The sequence below is a fragment of the Ochotona princeps genome, chromosome 21, assembly GCF_030435755.1.
Source record: "Ochotona princeps isolate mOchPri1 chromosome 21, mOchPri1.hap1, whole genome shotgun sequence".
NCBI lineage: Eukaryota > Metazoa > Chordata > Mammalia > Lagomorpha > Ochotonidae > Ochotona > Ochotona princeps.
The window spans coordinates 18,652,525-18,667,272 of record NC_080852.1 but is presented as its reverse complement, the minus strand read 5'-3'; the positions used below and the strand labels follow the sequence as shown (position 1 = coordinate 18,667,272).

At 41.4% G+C, this 14,748-nt stretch overlaps 1 protein-coding gene and 1 non-coding gene across 2 annotated transcripts in view; both read right to left on the bottom strand.

Annotated features, from left to right (window-relative positions):
* FHIT (fragile histidine triad diadenosine triphosphatase) overlaps positions 1 to 14,748 on the bottom strand; it is a 784,365-nt gene that overhangs the window by 376,683 nt on the left and 392,934 nt on the right. The window lies entirely within an intron of this gene.
* Positions 13,815 to 13,919, bottom strand: LOC118760344 (U6 spliceosomal RNA). The gene has a single exon (XR_004996730.1). It is a non-coding gene; the product is annotated as a U6 spliceosomal RNA (small nuclear RNA).

The following is a 14,748-nucleotide window of genomic DNA, read 5'->3' as shown; positions in this document are numbered from 1 at the left end:
CATCACTAATTAACACCTTCAGCTTCCCTACAAGAATTCACTGAGATATTATCAGAATTGCACTAGTTCGTGAATCTGAGACTCTCTAGAATGAATTTCACTTCCTTAGATCCTGCCCAGCCAAACTCCACAAGTGATAAATTTGTATTTTTGTATTTTTTAGGCAGACAGAATCACATATGGAGAAAGAGCTTCCAGTTCACTGGCACTCCATGAACGCACACAGTGGCCAGCACTGAAGTGGGGCTGAATGTGGCAGCTGGAAAGGAAGTCCACTTCTCACGTGGCAGGGACCTCAGCTATTTGCACCATCGGCCCTGCCTCCCATGGTCTGCCTTAGCAGGAAGCCAGAACCAGGACCTAGGGCCTAGAATTGAACCAATGTACTCTGACTTGAGATATGTGTGTCTTAACCACTATTCCGAACAGCTTCCATTCCCAGTCTTTTCTAATGCCTTCTTACTGAGATGTGTATGTTCTCTCCCATAGCAATGAGCAACAAACCCAACTTGTTCAACTCCAAGTATTCTCCCAGTAGTCACCACCTGGGGCAAAAATATTGGTCTCTTGGCAATGTTAATCAATTACAATTTGTACTATTGCCACCCAAGGAATTTATTCAGTTTTTGCCTCAATTCATCTATCAGCCTTGGAATCTTAATCCCACAGACATAATCATTTATGAACTGGTTATGTTATCTGTGGTTTATACATAAGAAAAGTAAGGTTCTCTCACATACCCACAAACCAATTGTTTTGCTTGGTTTCGACTGTATTATGTGATAAAAAGAAAAGGTAATAGTGCTCACCACAATATCTTATAACGTATACACCTTCTTAGCAGTATGTGTTTCTGTAACAGTAATGCAGTAACAATGGTCAACACTAATAACAGTTTTTTGCTGCGTCACAATACATTTCCCCGTATTACTTCATTTTATTCATTCAAACTTTTATATCATTTAACTTAAAAAAGCTATGTAGGTATTAGAAACATCTCTACTTTGAAGTTGAGGAAAGACAAGAGTAAAATGCAATTAAGCAATCAAATAATGAAATGCACAGGCACCCTCCACAGCTGCGCCTGGGATGCCAGGCTCCTTCCTATGAGATATGATGCCCTGTACTCCACAGTGGTTCCATACACACTTGCTAAATGCCTAAGCCAGCAAGTACACAGACACTGTAACAGTCATGATTTCACTCCCAAACGCTTATTAACAAGGCAGTAACAAATCACAAACACAGGGCTAAGACTTTAAAAGGAAGATGTCTATTGCACAGGAAAGCATTGCGGTGAGAATCGTTTCGGCCAAATGTTCACAGATAGCAATCTCCATTTTCACCATCAGTCAGGACCATTCTTTGGGGTCTGATTTCTTACAATACAGTTGCACCGGCAAGATTTCTTCTCTTCTCCTAAATCCTCCACACTTTGAGAGCACTGTTCTAAGAAAACTGCTCCCACATGGCTTGTTTTTGAAACTGTTCTGTCCTTTCCAACATTGGTGGAAGACTCTATTCCTTGCAAGGTGTCCTATTCTAGGATTAAGTGTTCAGTTACTAGGATTGCTGCTCGAGTCAGAGGGACTAGTTTGAGCTGATATCCCCCAACTGAACAGAGAAAGAAAATGGCTTTTGTGATGAGCATCTGCTGTTTTGTTAAAAATGTGGTTAAAGACATTAACAAAAGTGACATTACCAGCTGTTGTAATGTCAAACAGCTTAGCTAAACTGTTTTTTATCAGATGACAACATATGACACCCAAATCAATTCCAAGTCAATAACACATTGTTACTTATAAAACAGAGCTGAATGAGGTGAGAAGAAGGTACACACACACACACACACACACACACACACACACACACGTGTGTATGAGAAAGAGGAAGGGGATTAACTCAATCAAACATTCAAAATCCTTCTCCAGTAGAAAAAAAATAGGATATTGGCAATTCACATAAAGTTTAACCTCCATTTCAAACAAAAGATGATCATCTACTTCATAATCTAACTCAGAAACAATGGATTTTTTAAAAATCTGCTTGCAATGTAAAAAGGTCTGACAGTTTCTGGCCAGTTGAAATCCAGCTGTTTCTGCCCTTGAGCCACATCCTGCCTGAGGAGTGCCAGCCAGCACCAGGAGAGAAGGACTGCACTGTGTGGCTATGCTCGGCTCCTCTATTTTTATCTGCACATCATTTTAAATTATCGTGCCATTAAAAGGTGGCAGATCACCGGCACTGCCAACTGTGTTGTCCATATGGAAAAGTCTGTGGCAGTTCAGACAATGAACACCCTCCTCGTGTGTACCACGGTGCTTGTAAGATAAAACACCATCACGTCTGCCTGCCTGCCTGCCACACTCACTGCTAATCATGAATAAATGTTTAATTTCCATGACTGTGATGAGGATAGGGTCTGAAGTGTACCCAGTGCTCAGGACTTGGGGGGCAGGAGGTGATGGACATTTCATATGCACGATGATGAAAAATGCAATCCACAAATGCATTTGTGCACCTATCGACGAGACCTCAGCTAAGTCCTGCTTTTTTCTAAGAGTTGATGAGATTTGGTCATCAGGAAAGACGACATTTCCAAGGGCATCATTCTTCCTGGAAGGAAAACAAAGGGCGCATGCTTTGGGGAAAGGATGTCTGTCAGCAACAGAAGGTACATTGCACACGGAGAGTGTTTCAAAGCAGATAACTCATGGGGGACCGATATTTGGGGGGAAAAACACATCAGAACCAACAGAAGAGGCAGAAATAAGCAAGCAGCTGAGTGCCCCTGTTTCTAGTAAATGAGAGGAAGACAGGCCTGAGAGCCACAAGCAGCATATGCAGATGCACGAAGAAGGGCACCTGGGAAGGTCAACGTGCAGCAGGCATGATGACGCCTGCTTCCAGGAGCAGCTCGCCGCTCTATCACAAGTGGACACATTCACACTTCACGTGCTTCTTTGCTGAGAAAGGACTCAAGGAGACACTAAAGCGAGACATCAAAACGAACGTTGAATTGCCAAGGGTAACCACAGGACAAACCACCAAGAGAAACACATAGAGGGGATGTTAAGGAAGGCTTGGAAAACTGTAGCAAGCTCAGAACTCCAACTCTGTGAGTAGAAAGAAAAGGAAGGACAACCTCTATAGGAAGGAAAACTCTGACAGAGAAAAGATCATTCTCAGTCATAGAATGATGTATCATCCACTCATAGGTTTTTGTGAGAAGCAGACAAACAGCACGTATCAACTGGCTTACTCTCCAATGCCTTCCCAGGGCTTGACTGGGACGGGCCTAAGCCAGGAGCTTGGAAATCAACCCAAGTGCCCGACATGGGAGACAGGGCCGCACTACATGAACCATCACCATGGTTTCCTGCAGGAAGCTGGAGTCAGGAGATCAAGCCAGGGATTCAATCCTAGTTACTCTGAAAGCAAAATCACTATCTTCAATGCAAGACTGAATGCCTGACCTATTTTAAATCTTTTCTTAAAATGTATTATTGTTTTCTAATAGTTTCCTTAGATATTTAACTCTTAGAACTAATGTGCTCATTTTCCATGGTCACCTGTTTTTTTTAGTTACCTATCTATTCAAGCTCTCTCTTACCAGAAGAGAAAAATTTAAACCAGGTGCCAGAAGTACCTGTCAGTTATTTGCTCCCATTTCCTTATCTATTTCTTTTCTTTGCTTCCTCCTTTATTTAATCCACTAGAGACGGCAGTTCAGCTTCACTTACTCTGAACACTGGAAAAACAGACTGACCACAGGATAGGACCATGACACATTGGTGAGTCTGTATACATTTTTCAACCTGCCCAGTTCTCAATGTCCATGTGGGCACAACAACATGGCATAAAGGGTAAGAGGGAACACAGGGCCCTGTGGTGAAGACATCCATATTCTTCACCAGGTTTGGGTTAAATTACCGACTGCAGTTGACTCTAGGTGTCTGCTGATCCACACCTAGAGTAGTGGTGGTGACCCCTCAAGGAGCTGGATGCCTGCAGGCCATGTGGAGATCTGGCTTGGATTCTGATCTCCTGACTTTGGCCCTAAGCCGAGGAGTAACGCACATGATGGGAGCCCTGTCATTTGCCTCTCGTTGCTGCTCAAAAAAGATACAAAGCACAGTCTTTTATAGAATTTCTCTCCCCATGTTTAGTCTGCCCTCCACTAAAGAGATTTTATTCAAAGCCAAGAGAAGCACATGAGAAACTAGGACAGTTCTTAGCACTCTTTTAAAATTTTGAGCTTTGCCACAAATGTGGGTGTCCCATATCCTACAAAAACTCTCATCTTTCTTCCATGCCAGAAGTCTTCTCTGACAAGAAGGATTCTATAAGAGACCAAAAAAGCTCATATGCTCATTATATGATACTGAGTCCCTTGAAGGCAAAAATGATTCTGGTTTCTGCTCATCTTCACTTATTTTCTACAGATTTATTTATTCATTTATTTGAAAGTAATATGACACAGACATTTGATAGACATGCCTCAAATGTTTACGACAGCCAGGACTGAGCCAAGCTAGGCTGAAGTTTAAGAGCCAGGAACTCCATCCTGAACTCTCAACCAGGTGGCACTTACTGAAGTACTTGGGCTTCCACCTGCTGCCTCCTAGGCTGGAATCTAGCATCACAAATGGCAGAGTAGAGTTTGCCACATTGCTGGCCCCTTCTGCTCACCTTTTAAGTGCTTGATGTTCAGGGAAGGGCCTAACTTGAAGCACCATTTTCAGAAAAATGTATCTTTTAACATTAATTTCTGTGTTAAAAAAAGAGCCTGTGGCAGATCATATACTTAAGTCAGTGGCTAAGAGAAGATCACCGCAGGTTTTTTTTTTTTCCAGCACAAAAATAATAAAACTTCAGTGAGACTCTAAGGAAATGAGTTTCTGAGCAGGATGGAAATCCTCTTTTCAGCACAGGAGTGCGACTTCCTGCCAGAGAGGGAGGAGGGAAGAGGTTATCAACAGTCCACCTGCTGATGGCCTGGAAGGATTAGCAAATGACATCCCACCAACATGTCAGCCAGCCCCTCATCAACAGAAGCGCCTATTCTCTGGCAAGTCCAGCCATGCAGCCATGGTGCTGCAGGTTTGTGGCACATCACACCGATCTAAAAACAGACACCATGACCTGGCATCCTCACCCAAATGCGCCATCCTATGTTTCCCTGACAGAAATGAGAAAATAGGGTAACCTCATCTGACAGGTTTATTAAGACACAGAAGACATTACAAAGGCCCTTTTGACATTATAATCTCTAGCGCAGTCAGGGGTGGAAGCTGACTTGCCATCATTATTGAAAGTAATTGGTCACGGAAAAAAAAAACAGGTAAGAGTGGGAGAGCAATCCTATAAAGCTGTCAAGTTAATTACTTGGCCTACAGGTATATTCAGAGTTCTTGACTCTGTGCCTACCACCACGTGGCCCAGAGCTTTGTGGGCTCTTCTCACCAGGCACTCCCGCGTCTAACTCCACAGTAGTCCAATTTAAAACAGTACAAGCATTCAAAGCAGAATTCCATCTCAGGGAAGCTTTCTCCTTGCTCAGTTGCATTTACTTACTGGACCAATCCTTGCTATTTCCTTAGCATTCTGTCAAGATGGCATGACACACAGCAATCCTCCAGGAGAGATAAACCAAATAAAAACCACCTACTCCTGTGAAATGCTACAGCGGGTTGTAACACAAAAGCAAATCTCCTGCAGACTGAATTTAAGTTCCTAGGGAACTTCTATCAGGAATCAAAAGCCGAGGTACATCCACAAGCCAGGTCGAGGCAAACTGGAACATGTGAAGGAGGCCAGATGAGCAGCAGATCAAGTGACAGGATGATGAGAAATGGAAAGAGCAGGTGGAGAGCCCAGTGTACCAGAAAAGGTCCCACACCAGGGACTGAAGCTGGGTTCCATCACTGGTGAATGAATGAATTCTTACACAAATCTCTTTTATTTCTAAGTCTTGGGATTCCACCAGTAAGATACAGCTTCAGGCATAATTTTCTGGTGTCCTCTGTTCAAATGCAACTTGAAAAATGATGAACTTACTCAAAGACTGAGAAGAAGAAATGATGAGTTGAAACCATGGATGCAAGTGGGGGACAGCGTTAAGGGCATGCCCAGGAGTGCAAAACCCATTTGGTTCATTGTCATAAGTGATGTTATTCCCAACTTGTTACGGGGTAGTGCTATATAAACTTAGTGGCCTATCAGATCTACACAATGAAGACTAAAAGTATCAAATCAGATTATAATTTGCCCATCTTTGCTCAGAAACAGGAAAAAGAAGAAAGATATACACTTCTCTCCTTTAAGAAGTTCACTGTATCTTTTCTCAGGTCTCAACTCCCTGGGAGTATGTATGTATTAACTATAAACCTATAGAGTTTTTTTTTTTGTTTTGTTTTATATAAGATTTATGTATTTATTTTCAAAGTAAGAGCTAGAGAGAGAGAGAGAAACAGAAAAAGAGAATTTCCATCTACTGGCTCACTCCATACAACAATCAGGCCAGGAGCTTCTTCCTTGTCTCCAGCATGGACGGCAGGGGTTCAGGTACTTTGACCATCTTCCCCTACTTTACCTAGGTCACTAGCAGAGAGCTGTATTGGAAGCAGAGTAGCTGGGACTTGAACCAGCTCCCGTTAGGGGATGCTAGTGACGCAGGTAGAGTCTTTATCCATTATACTACAATGCAGGCTCCAAACCTGGAGTTTTATAAGCTATGAAATGAATGCTGGCAGAAACACACAGAAGTGTGTTAACATGAAAAACAAGTCCTACCGTTAGATTCACCGACCACCAGGGAAGGAATACATCTGCTGTGTATAGAAAAGAATTGATGGTCTTTATTCTAGGGTACTTTGGTCATGGGCTTCCCTTACCTGTGTAGCAGAGACAGATGTGAAGCAGGGAGCTACAGAGGAAGAAGGGCCAGGAAGAGATGTACAAGGGTGTTTTAACTACCCGCCCCCTTAATATGATAGCTGAAGCGGGGGTTGCTTCAGCCCTTATTTGGTGGGGAATATTGGATTTTGTCCATCATTGGTGCAGTCGTGACCCCATTACCTGAACGGCAACCATCCTTCCCAATGCCAGCCTAAGGTTAAAGTGATGCACCAGCTAAAAGCAAGCTCCGCCCTCCTCTGGTCACCGTGGCAACCATCACCTACTACTCAGAGATATCTTCAGTGATCAATTTGAAGTGTGTGTCTATGTTTATGTATGGAACATAACACCATTAAATAGCTTCCTTTGACTTCCTGAGCATCTTTTCATAGCTAAGAAAGTACATCTGCTTTATTCTTTGTGTCTACTGATTAGTAAAATCTCACTTCCCAAGCATAGAAAACCATTTTATCTCCACAATTATCATAAAAGTTCCTATGATGTAGGTTCTATTTTACTTCTCTAATAATTAAAATGTTTCAGCACAGCATCTGAATCAAGAAAACCAGCTGACATCTGGTTTGTATCTAGGACTGAATTTCATTTAATTTTGACCTGTTTAAAAACAAACAAACAAACAAACAAAAAACCTACTCAGGTAGGCCTAAGCAAGAGGAAATCGAGACAGAAGAATCATTTAGGAGTGAGAGGAATGGAAAGCATATTAGGGATAAATATTTTCTAGAGGAGTTCAAGACCCACATGGGTCTTGATCAATCTTATGCATACTTGAAGACTTTCTATAAATAATAGAGAGTATACTAATCATTGACTGCTATTAAAAGCTTTCAGAAACATTTGTCTGTATTATAAACATACATTCAATATGTGTTCAGTGTTCAAAACATGTCAAGCCATGTGCCAAGGACTGCCCATGGATGAAGTGTTTTAACTCACACTCACCTTAAGAATATGTTACCATTATCCCCAGTGTAGAATTATGGAATCCAGGCTCACACCTACACAGACATGGTAAGAGAGCAAAACCCAAGCAACCTGTATCTAGAACCTGCAACTATGACTTTCATCTTGTCTTTAAAAAAAACTACCCACAGATACAGAAACAAGTAGATGTTACTTTCATGTGTTGGGTTTCTTGTCTAAAAAACAAAAAAGTTTTCTCTTTACTGAACTAGATTTCCATCTTTTTAGAGGCTTAAAAGGGATGCCTGGCCAACAAACAGCAAAGAAAAGGGATCATTAGAGACTGTATGTATCTTCCAGAGAGGGAAGGTTAACCTTGCTAGTCCAGCTGCTCTGAGAGACTGCTGTGGCCTTGGTGTGGTCTGAAAGTCCCTATTTCCCTATTCCAGACTCTTGCCCCTTATAGCCAAGAAAAGCATTCTAACTATAGGCATAAATGAGTCACAAGGTGACAGTTTAAAAAGTGAGAAAATTATAGATACAAATGGACCATGTCTAGCAATGAAGTAGGCCAGGGAGGGAAAAGATGAAGCAGGGAGAAGATAGGTGCTTCAGTTCCTTGCTCTTCCAGGTCTATGGAAAGTGACAGAGCATAACTTCATGTTGCCAGGCTTCTTATGAGCAAGTACAGTAGAGTGGTTACATGCGACAGCTCCAAGACAGGGGAGATACATCCTGGAGGAGGGGTCATTTGATTGACAGGTAGATGGATAAGATTAGTAGGGGCAGGGAAAGAGTGGTTTCCAGCCCAAGGCCCTAATCTAGTTACTTGCTTTATCCCACATCAAAACCACTTGCTGCTCCCAAACATACCCAAGCTCCTTGCTTTTCTTGAGGTAGCCCCTCTGCCTGGGAATCTTCCTTCCCCACAGCCACCCGGCCCCATCCAGTTATTCACAGGAAGAAGACCCAACTTCACCAGATTTCTGGGCAAACACCATCTACCTCTTCTTTCTAAAAGAGCTCTATGCCTATTACGTCCATAGATCTTAACCTTCTTTGTCTCCTTAGATTAATATTGGCATGATACTTCACAAATACTCATTAAATTAAAGAATAAACTCATAACAGGCAGTTGATGCAGCGGTTAAAACACCAGTTGGAAGCCATGCATCCCATACCTGAATACCTGCTTTCAAGTCTTGGCTCTAGCAATGATTCCAGCTTCCTGTTAATGTGTACCCAAGGAAGCAAGAGTTGATGGCTCAAGAGATAGGGTCCTGGCCACCCACATGAAAGGCTCAGAATGAGTTCTAGGCTTCTGGCTTTGGCCTGGCCCAGTCACAGTTCATACAGACCTTTGTGGAAGGAACAGATGCATGGAAAATTGCTCTATCTGCCTCTTCAAATTTTTCAAATAAATTAAACAAAAGAATTAAGTATGTAGTACCCAAAATACAACTCTTTCAGTACTTTGGCAAGCATTTTCTAATAAAAATGCATGGGGATGCATACACATATATGTAAACACAAATATTTGCAAAAACAGCATTTAAATTCTTATCACCAATCCAACTTTTCAAATTCAGTAAGCTGCCAGTACAAGCCAAGTGAATTACAAACACGGAATGCAGAAGGTAATTGGACAACACACTAACCATACAGGGGGATGGTAACTGACAGTGGGTAACGATGTTCTAATAAACACAAGCAGCCAAACAAGCATTATGAACTCCTTGGAAAATCCATTTTTCTCCTTTTGTAATATCTTACCACAAACATGGAGGATTTCTTAAAGCTGTTTTTACCTAATCACATCTTCTAAGGATGAAATTTGTGATTAACTTTACCAGAGTTCATCAAGTCCCTATATTTAAACTAAGAATGTAGTTCTCTGTTTGAATCCTGGTCACAAAGACTACAAAAGCTCCTAGTCAGTATTCATGCAAGAACCCAGGAACAAAAACTTCACAAAGCTCCCTGTTGGGCGAATGAATGAGACAGGAGACCAACAGGCTTCATCATTTCTCCCAGGAGCTATCTTGTACCCCTTCACTGCGACTACTAGGCTGATGCAATTAACCTAACACATGGAGATTTTTACCCTTCATTTTCAAGTACAGTCTATTAACATTTGCCATGAACACTCTGATTATGTAAGGTTCCCATCAATGGATCTCTGCCAATACCAACCATCAAGCTAATGATGTGTGCTTGCCAGCTTCAAGGTGAAGGACCACTTTTGGGCAGATTTCTCCAGCTCTCAGATAAACCCCTTTAACAACGATCTGGAGAAGCAGGTGCGTACCCCCGTCTGCCAGAACCTCTACCAGCTAGGGATAGAACTGGGGGAGGGGATGTCAAGAAAGAGGGAAATAAATCCCACTAATTCAAATTGCTTGAACTGGTTGATTTCACTTGCAAATGAAAACACAACAAAAAAGGTAGAGCATTGTTCTTTCAATGAAATAGGATAAGTAATCCTGTATTTCATCACCATCAGCTTTTTTGTAATGGACAATAGTCTATCCCGGGATTTGTCAGTGCCACCACACAGTGAAGCTGAGAAGGGGAAGATAACTTGTATTAACAGTTGATATTCTTTCTGCCACAGCAGTCAAGCGTCTGCTGCTTCTGGCTTTCTCCTATGCTCTGGTGAATCCCAATACAAATCTCTTGGGTGAAAGATCTGAAAAGCCCAGCAAACACCAAACTTTAACCACTCATTTGACATACTGGGATGTGTAACATTTTTTTCAAGCTTTAAGCCCTTTCAGGAGAACTTGGAAAATTCTTTCAACAGAGGTCAAAGTACATGAGTGACATATAATGTCCCTTTGTCTCAACCAAGAAAGAAAGAAGCATTTCTTCAGGTAATGAATAGACTGTCCAATTACATGCACCAGAATCACTAGGAAAATATAATGGTAAAACTAACATCCACAATTCATCCCTGACCTCAGCCCCCTGATAGCAGGAAGTTAGAAATGTCCTACAGGAATTCCCATGAAAACAGTGTCAGTATTGGAGTGCCACCCACCACGTAGACATACACATGGAAGCAGGAAGAGAGCAAAACCACATTTTCTGATTCAAATGCCACATAGAGTATTTTTAGTTTTACTGGGAAGGGCACAACATTTTTTTTTTTTTTAGTAAAAACTATTTTTTGTGTTAGTGCCAATTTATAATAACAAAGTATAAGCCAAAGTCAGATAATTTTTTTTAACTCTATGTCCCTTAGAAACATCACTATTCATGTTCTCCCATTAAAAGATCAAAGATCCTCAGCACATTCCAACAAAGAAATGTCCCAAGTCCATAAAAGATCACTGACAGTGGCTTTCTTACATATCTTTGAAAGATGTAAATCTCCTGCGCAGGAGAGCCCAAGCTGTCTGGTGACATTCAGCTGAAATCTCCAGCTGATGGGAGACCTGGGATGCACGTGGCCACCGAAGCTTCCATTTACTATTGCAACACAGAGGAACACAACAGCACAACGCCTAGAAGGAAGATATAGCGTAAAGATGATGAAATGATTAACCCCAAGGACTAAGTAAAAAAATGTGCTTGAACTGGAGAAACGATGATGGATTGTGGGTATTAGAAATCATAATATTGGGCCCGGCGGCATGGCCTAGCGGCTAAAGTCCTCGCCTTGAAAGCCCCGGGATCCCATATGGGCGCCGGTTCTAATCCCAGCAGCTCCACTTCCCATCCAGCTCCCTGCTTGTGGCCTGGGAAAGCAGGAGAGGACGGCCCAAAGCTTTGGGACCCTGCACCCGCGTGGGAGACCTGGAAGAGGTTCCTGGTCCCGGCATCGGATCGGCGCGCATCGGCCCGTTGCGGCTCACTTGGGGAGTGAAACATCGGATGGAAGATCTTCCTCTCTGTCTCTCCTCCTCTCTGTCTCTCCGGCTTTCCAATAATAATAAAATCTTTAAAAAAAAAAAAAAGAAATCATAATATTTCATGGAAGGGACATTGGCAACTTCTGACCAATTGGCATTCACTCCACTCATGTGACTTGAGAAGAGTCTTCTAGGTATAGGATTGTGACCAAAATTGTTTGAACTTATCTCAGTCATCTGAAAAGCAGAAATACAAAGAGAAAACTTCCATCTGTTGGTTCACTCTACAAATACAACAGCCAGAGTCAGGTCAGGTTGAAGCTAGGAGTCTGGGACTCAATCTAGGTCTCAAGCGGACTTCAGGGACCCAAATACTTAATCCATCACTGTCTCCACAGAAAGCTGCATCCATGAGTGCAACTGCTAATTAAACCCAGATAGTCCCATATGGAGTATGAGCATCATACACAGGGAATATTTGGTTCCATGATGTCGTTCGGCACATGAGTGATCTTCGTTACTATCGCAGAAGAAAAACATTCCAGAGAACAAAGGAATCATGGAGAAGGGGAGAGGTTGACAGGTGACAAAAATCTGTTAGGAAGGTGTACGTGTGAGTGTGCAAACTGAGCCATGCATGAGCTGAGTAACATGATCATTTGAGCAAAATTATCACCCATTACAAAAGGCTGCATTTTTGTTTGTTGAAATTAATATATATTTCTATCACTTGAAATGGATCACTCATTGTACCTAAGGTACAAAATGTCATGTGATCTTTCGAAGTACAAACTGCCTCCTTCCAGACCCTGATAACTTCAGCTCTTAGAAAAAAAAAAAAGTTGGTCAATGAAAACTTCAAATAAGCATTCGGGGATAATTTTAAAAGGAAATTTGATGACTTAAAAATTATCTCCCTAATTCACAGTTTTTAAGAGCGAAAGGCAATCAAAATAAGCCTGTTTTTTCCATCAAAATCCCAGCAAGATCAAACACTGGATAAGAATTAGCACTCTCCTACATCTAAATGACCTGAAGTCAATTACTACCACGCAACATTTCGTTTGTGTCAGATGATGGTAAATAATCTATGGAACGGATTTTCGACGGCTATATTCACCCACTTTTCTTCACCAAACAGGAATACCAGTGCTAAAATATTTAGCAAGTCTCCTAAGAGCAGAGTGTACAATCCAAACCCCTTGTTTCTGGAAGAGATTCATTAAACAAGGAAATTACGGAATCAATTTGTTAGAAAACTCAAGACCTAGTTACAAATGACATGTCCAATGTCCTATCCTTGGGTGATAAAGTTAGGCCTGGTGAAACTAACATTTTTCAAATTCCCGTATTTACCTGTTTTAACATAAGCAAACACAAACCTTTTCATACTATTCATAACTTTATTACAGAGGGTTTTTCTCCCTAAATTTTAATGAACAGCAGTGTTTCTTAGGCTTTCTTTGCACATTAGCAGAAAAGAGAAGATTTTCAAACAGTTTCTTCTGGAAATACTTTTTCAAATTTAGTTTCACTGAAGATTAGTAACTGTATTTTATGGCAAAAAAGTGACTCTTCCGTTCTATAGAAAAAACTCATACAGCAACATGCTGAAAGGAAGGCTTGTGTGCACTTTGAACTGTGTGAGTAATGATGTGACCGTGACATGTGGTCCAATTGTATCCTACCACCTAATGATGTCCAACACACAGTAAACCTCTTGCAAATGAGATTTAAAGGATGCTAACAGTGGATGCAAACAGGATGCCAAATAACTGAAGGATTCTCACGGCCGTTTCCAAAACAAGTATGAAATTCCAGAGTAAAACGACTTGAACTTTCACCCACTCCATTGTGTTCTGCGGCTTTGTTAGGCCCCAAACTCTCACTTGCGAAGTCTTATTTTAATTAAATCCTTATTTATTAAGTGCCTTCCAGTAGTTATTAGTTGGCTGGGAGCAAGTCAGTGCAGGGAATTCAATCATGTGCCAACAGCAACAACAACAAAAAATCACAAACCCAGCTTCTAGGAAATAAACACAAAAACTGTCTATAAACACAGTAAAGGGTCAAGGGTGCTCCAAGTTTACAAACAGCAGGATAAAAATGATTTTGGCAAATCAAGAGAGGTTTATTAAGGAGTGAAGATTTGAGTCGAGTACAAAGCATCACCCTTGTGCAGGGACCATGCTAATCTCCGTATCGTTCCAATTTCAGTATTTGTGCTGCAGAAGGAAGCACAAGTATCAAGTGTCAAAAATGCCAAAGAACACCAAGTTTTGTTGGGATAGGAGGAAGACAGAAGTGAAATGAGAGCACCAAAAAAATGGATGAAGAATATTTAGTTTCAAAGCACTTTTATTATCACTAAATAAAGGTCTAAATATATCAAGGCTTAATATTGCTCATCTGCAATTTCTTCAGGACACTGAACTCTACCTTTGTGCTTCAATCACAACATCTCTCCATTTAACAAAATGAAAGAACAAAAGAAAGAAATGAGTATTTTTACGCAAAAGGCAATGGTATGAAAAAGAGGGAGAGAGAGAAAGAAACATTGTCTTCATCTTTCTCCCTCCACAAATAACCACAATGGTCAGAGATGGGCTAGGTCAAAGCTGGTAATCTGTTAGTATATCCAGGTCTCCTACATTGGTGGGAGGGACTCAAGTACTTGGGTAAATTCTCCTGTTTTCCCAGGCACATTAGCAGGAAACCAGATCAAAAGCAGAGTAGCTGGGAGATGAGTTGATTCAGGATACAAGCCGCTTGTTTCAGTTAGATGCTCTACTTGACAGGCCCTTCTTTTCACCTTTCTGACAGTACCATTTGGAGCACTCAAGATTTCATTTTCAGTCAAGTATACTTCATCTTTCTCTTCTGCTGCCTGTGGTTGTGATATCAAATCTAAGAATCCATTTCCACATGTATGTTTTCCTCCAAGCATTATAATTCCTAGTTCCTAGATCAAGGTTGTTGTGCAGACCAAGAGGTATTTTACGCTGAAGGGATTCAGAGCCCAAGTTTGATCCTTATGCCCTCAGGATCGTAAAGAGAGACTCTCCCACAA